The 6,000-nt window shown below is 38.8% G+C and overlaps 1 non-coding gene across 1 annotated transcript; it reads left to right on the top strand.

The window, feature by feature from the left end:
* Nucleotides 1-4,626: 4,626 nt before the first annotated feature.
* On the top strand, nt 4,627-4,715 carry TRNAY-GUA. Its single transcript is given in 2 exon segments — nt 4,627-4,663; nt 4,680-4,715. It is a non-coding gene; the product is annotated as a tRNA-Tyr (tRNA).
* Nucleotides 4,716-6,000: the final 1,285 nt, after the last annotated feature.

Genomic DNA, 6,000 nt, shown 5'->3' on the forward strand with positions numbered 1-6,000 from the left:
GGCTACCGGACGGAGGGTCAGGGTCCCGTCGGTCATCATGACGATCGTCCCTTCGGTCGTCTCTTCGGTCCTGACCTGACCGATCGGAGCGGTGATGAGAACGCCTATGATCCCTCCGATCGGCATTCTTCTTGTTGTCCTCTCTCTTCCCCACACACTTGTCCAATTTTCCCAGGTTGAGCAGATCTTCCAGCAATTGGCGCAAGTGGGTACACTCCTCGGTGTCATGCCCGGCGCATCGATGGTAAGCACAGTGCTTACTCTTGTCAGGGCCGTCTCGATCGGGATGGGGGAGTTTGATGAGATTGCAGGACTGGGCGTATTGCATGGCCTCCGCTGCGGATCGGTTCAAGGCCGTAAACTCGCCAGGCCTGGTGCGGGATCGGGGATTGTCATCTCCCGACCGATGCTCCCCGGTTTACGGGACGAAGAGCCGACCTCCTGCAAGCGCTTTACGGCGTTCGCCTCGCCGGCGTTGGCGTAATCTGTGACCCTCCGAAGGGCCTCCTCGTAACTGGTCGGGGGGTGTAGGATGAAGTCCTGATACAAATGCCCCGCCCGGAGAGATATGTGAAGCATGTGGGTGGCGGTCGCATCGTCCATTGGCTCGACCTCCCCGACCGCCGCTTTCCATTTGATGAGGAAATCGGTCAAGCTTTCCCCTTCTAATTGCTTGGCCTTCTCGAGATACATGTAGGACTTCCTCACCACTTTGGAAGTGATGAACTTCCTCACAAATTTGATCGCCAGGGTCTCAAATTTATCGATCGACCCCGGTTGCAGGGTACGGAACCACTCTGCCGCCCGACCGGTGAGGGTCGAGTAGAAGGCCCTGCACATCACGGCGTCCGAAACGCCCTTCAGCATCATGTTGCTAAAAAAATCATTCACATGGGCCTCAGGATCTGCCCGTCCGTCATAACTCTTCTCTCCAGAGACCTTTAAGTCCAACGGGTAAGGCTGGGCCATTACCGCTGCCGTGAAAGGCGTCTGGTGCAGGGTCGATTGGTTGACCGGGGGTGTTGCAGGGTACGCATTCCTGAGCTGCGCAACTTCCGCCTGGAGGTTATATAGTAATCCTCGGGTTTCGTTGAGCTCGGCGGCTTGAGCGGCTTGGGCTGTATCCCGAGCGCGTCGCCGTCGGTGAGATCTCGACCCGCTATACCCAGATGAAGCCTCCTGGCTAGCCTCCTGCATCTATACGTCTTCTTGCCCGCGGTTCGGGTCTTGGGGTCCCAAACGCTGGCGCATTTCCGGTCGAAGACGATCAAAAGCTACCGCTCGGGCAACTTCTTCAGGGTCCTCCGCTTGGACGGCCTGAGCTGGTACCTCCATCGCATCAGCACCCCCCGACCCCAACCGCGAATGAGCCGAGCGTCGAGCCCGGGATGCGGACTGACGCTGCGGCTCTACCTGTGCGGTCGGTTGTACTGGAGGGGCGGCGGCTGGAGCTGTATAAGCGGGCGTATATGGTGGATAACCAACCGGGAGAGTGTAGCACATCGGTTGGCCTGGCCAATACCCATACGGCGGAGGTGGGACCGGGTATGGATACTGGGCGGGATACATCATCGGCTGCTGCTGGTATGGCAGACCGGGTGTTGGGTACCCCGGTTGTATGTAATTCACCGGCTGTTGTGCGGCCGGGTATGCATTTGATGGATGCGGTGGTGAGAGGTTGAGGTTGAGGTCCATCGTCTGACCCTGCTGTTGGGTAGCGTAGTGGTCGGAGGAGCTCGCCGCATCCGCCTGGTCGTCGGCGAAGTTGTTGTGTGCCCACGGATACATGTCGATATAGTGATCGGGTGCTCGTCAAGACGTTGGTTTCTTGCACGGGTCCCCACAGACGGCGCCAAAATGATACTGCTAATTATACGTAAGCAATATGAAATAAGCCGAGACCAAATAAAGCAAGTAAATGTCTTTATTGATCACGGTAAAGGCCCTAAGTACAATCTACTTGGTTGCTCTGAGTACCGACTGACTGCGGTCGGGATTCTCTAACAACAACCTATCGATCGTCCAAAAGTCCCCCACACTGTAGCTACTGTGGGTATTTATAGCCGCTATGCCGGGGACAGGATTCCAGCCGTTCGGCATGTCCTCCACGTAGCCACCACGTGTCGTCCTTCCGGGTGCCCTGTCTGTCGTCGTAGAGAATCGCCACGTGTCTTTCGTTAGCTCTCTCGCCAAAGGGCTACCGCTCGGCGGTGGACACCGTCGCTCGGGCAACTCCCGGTCGGCCCGCGACCGGGTTCTTCTCAAGGAGCCCGACCTGTTACCTGCAAAGACAAAGAGAAAAAGACAAAGGCTTCTCGGTCGTGGTGAAGCTATGTCGGTCGGGATATTCCCTACCACCCTTAATTAGAACAAAAAAAAATGTCAATAGTATTGTTTCTTAAAATGAATGGTTCATATTATTTTGATTTTAATTTTTTTTAATAATTTTTCTTATTTACCTCTATTATATTATTTTCTTCCCTTAAATAACTTAAATTTCGTTAGTATAAACTGTACTTGAGTAACGAAATATTTCATTAACTATTTATTATTTTTAATTTACTAATTAATTTCTATAAGAAATGTATTAGGTTCGAACCTCATCAGTCATCCCAATTAGAGTTGGCATAATTGTTAAACATATACTATAACATGTTAAAATGTATTAAAAGTTAAGCATCAAAGATTTTAAATACATAACATTCAAAGTTAAGTATCAAAGATTATAAATCAAGAACTTTAGAAATCATTTGATTTCTATGCATTTAAAGAAAAAAAAAAAAAACAAATTTAGGTTAAGTTTTTTTTCATTTAATTAATCTTCTTTTGATTATTTAGATCAGAACAAAACTTAATATTTCAATTATACTTTTGCATTATTGGTATGATTTAGGTCGTTATGGTATTACTATTTTTTGTATGTATTTTTAGAATGATACAATTGTACATTGCTTTACAAATATTATACTATTATTTTTTTTATCGGAAAAAATTGTTCTTACATCATTGTCAGACGTACTACAAAGTTGTTGATTATAAATACAATTACATCGGACTCTAAAACGGTAGGACCATTTTTCAAAGAATTGACAATGTTGACATCCCACTGGCTCCAATTGAACAAGTTTACACATCAGAATTTTATCAATATATGAAGACTTCTAAAGAAATTTGTAAGTTAATTTTTACTAAATCATTATAACAATATCTATCTATTGTAGCTATATATTTTGAATTATTTATTATCATCCTCAATTGACAGGAATTGTAACAATTGTCATTGACAAACTCTCAAAACAATTTGTCTCAACAATGAATGTAAAAAAAAAATAAAAAAATAAAAATAAAAATCAATGATTTCATTATTGTTGATGAAAAGTATGTACGCCACTTTATTACTCTTATTAAATTAAATAAATTAGTAGTACAGTTACAACAAAAAATAATACTTAATTAATTTAGAATGAGATGTCTATAATGTCTTTATTTAAAAAAATTATTCATTATAAAAAATTTAAAAAGAGATATAATTTCAATAGTTATATTATCTTTATTTTCTACAATTCAAAGATTCATTACCTTCAAATTTATTAATTTATTATATTCACTACACTCTTCATTGTCTTCTTTTACATTATCTTGTAATTAAATATCAAATTTATAATATAAAATATGTTATATATATTTATTTACCAAGTATTTTATACAAATATAATAAATATTAATATTTTGTTCAGTACTTTCACATGATAACCTACGACACACATCTCACAACGCAGGAAATATGTAGGGAAAAAACTACCACTACCAAATATCAATAGCTGCTTGTAAGATAAAAGAGTTAATAGTACAACTAAGATCTCATCATATACATAACAAAGCAAATCTAAAGCTTCATACACCGTAATCTCATTGCAAGATGAATCCATCTATGCTACCACCAGTAACTCAATTGCACATGACACACTACCAATAAAAAAAAAAGAGAGGACATGTACTAAAGATGAAGACAATGATAATGCTACCCAAAAGAGAATTAAGAAGAATTAGAGAAATTTAAACCAAAAGTAGTATTTATTTAGACTATCGTTTTTAGACTAGCGTTTTACAAAGTTGCAAACATTTATTTTAGTGACAATATAATCCATCTCTTATATATTATCTTGCACTTATATACTTTAAATTACTGATTTAAATAAACAAATTCAATATTTATTTACCTATGCATGAACATCTCCCATATAATATTGCATTGATATACTTTGAAATACTTATTTAAAAATAATCATTGGACATTATTCCATTCGCGCAAAGCGCGTAAAAGAACTAGTTTAATTTAATTAGAGTAAAACAGAGTACTAATTATGCCAATTTGTTTGGGATGGAGTTCGAACATAAGTCCTTCCTTATTGAAATCAATAAGTAAGGTAATGATAAATCGTCATTTTTTTTTTACCCATTATAGACCTAACTCTTTTTGACTCTTATTATTATGTATATATCATTTGTGTAATTGTTATTGTATAGTGACACATTTATTTATGCATATAATGCTAGTGCTACAATTCCGTCTACTCTCAATAAATTATAGATTCGATATTATAACTCTAGGCCAAAGAACCAATTCCGATCTTAGCTCAGTTGGTAGAGCGGAGGACTGTAGTCGAAATCGCACTGAAATCCTTAGGTCGCTGGTTCGAATCCGGCAGGTCGGAATTTTTTTATTACCTTGCCAGAAAAGCGCTAAAGTGCTAATATAAAATAAAACTACGCCGTTGCCGGGGATCGAACCCAAGTCACCCGCGTGACAGGCGGAAATACTCACCACTATACTACACCGACTTCCAATAACAATTAAAACAATTTATTGATAATTTAGAATAATAAAACTCTACGATTAGATCGTACACTTGGCGTCTGCGGGTTATCATCTTTATAACCAACTATAAAGTATTTGACCTAAGATTTGCAAGACTATTGGTATAACATCTACAAACTTAATAAAAGTCAATAAAGTTAGATCTATAACACTAAAAAAATGTTGCTGTAATTGTTTATTGAAATAAATGGTTCATATTATTTTGATTTTAATATTTCTTTTATTTTTTCTATTTTAACCTCTATTATATCTTTTACTTTTCTTAAATACTCTTTCATTCCGTTAGTATAAACTTTAGTAACGAAATATTCCGTTAACTATTTATTATTGCTAAATTACTCATTGATTTTTATATGGAAGATCTTAGGTTCGAACATCATATCAATCAAAATTGACATAATTGTTAAACATATACTATGTATTAAAAAATACAAAATAAAATTTAACATGAATAAAGCAGCTCACCTTCTTGCTAGGGATGCTTTACTCATTGCCGATCGTATGGAGTGGAGCTCTTCTCCTCCTTCCTTCCTTATTGATGTACTCAGTTCTGATGCTTTAAATTAATGAAATGTTTGTTTGTTCTAAAAAAAAAATAAAAAAATAAATGAAATTAACATGAACTTTGGTCAATTAATTAGAATCACACATTGTGCATTAATGAAACGATACACCTAATTTACCGTATATATTCATCATAAATGAGAAACTATGCCTATTATCATTGTCTTTTTGGGGAATGCGGATTTGGTTATGTTTTAAAATGTGCATTGCGCCAAGGCACTACAATTGCAGTGAAGCACACTCGGAGACTAGATCAAATAAAAAATTCACTTATGGCGGAAGTGGCAACAAGAGGAAGCATGGATCACGCCAATTAATAAGGTTTTATGTTGCAAAAACTATGCTTGGGTACATTCAGTGATGATGCTTCACTCTAAAACTGTTATCGCACCAGATAATCCAACATTTATGCCACATGTAATAGTTATACATTCTTAAAATATTTACTTTTATGAAAAATTTGATAATCTCACATTGATATACACTATGATATATCGAATGATGCTTTGATAAACTCTGAAATAGTAATTTAAAAATACACATTTGGCATTGGACTA

This window comes from Ipomoea nil, unplaced genomic scaffold, assembly GCF_001879475.1.
Source record: "Ipomoea nil cultivar Tokyo-kokei standard unplaced genomic scaffold, Asagao_1.1 scaffold1250, whole genome shotgun sequence".
NCBI lineage: Eukaryota > Viridiplantae > Streptophyta > Magnoliopsida > Solanales > Convolvulaceae > Ipomoea > Ipomoea nil.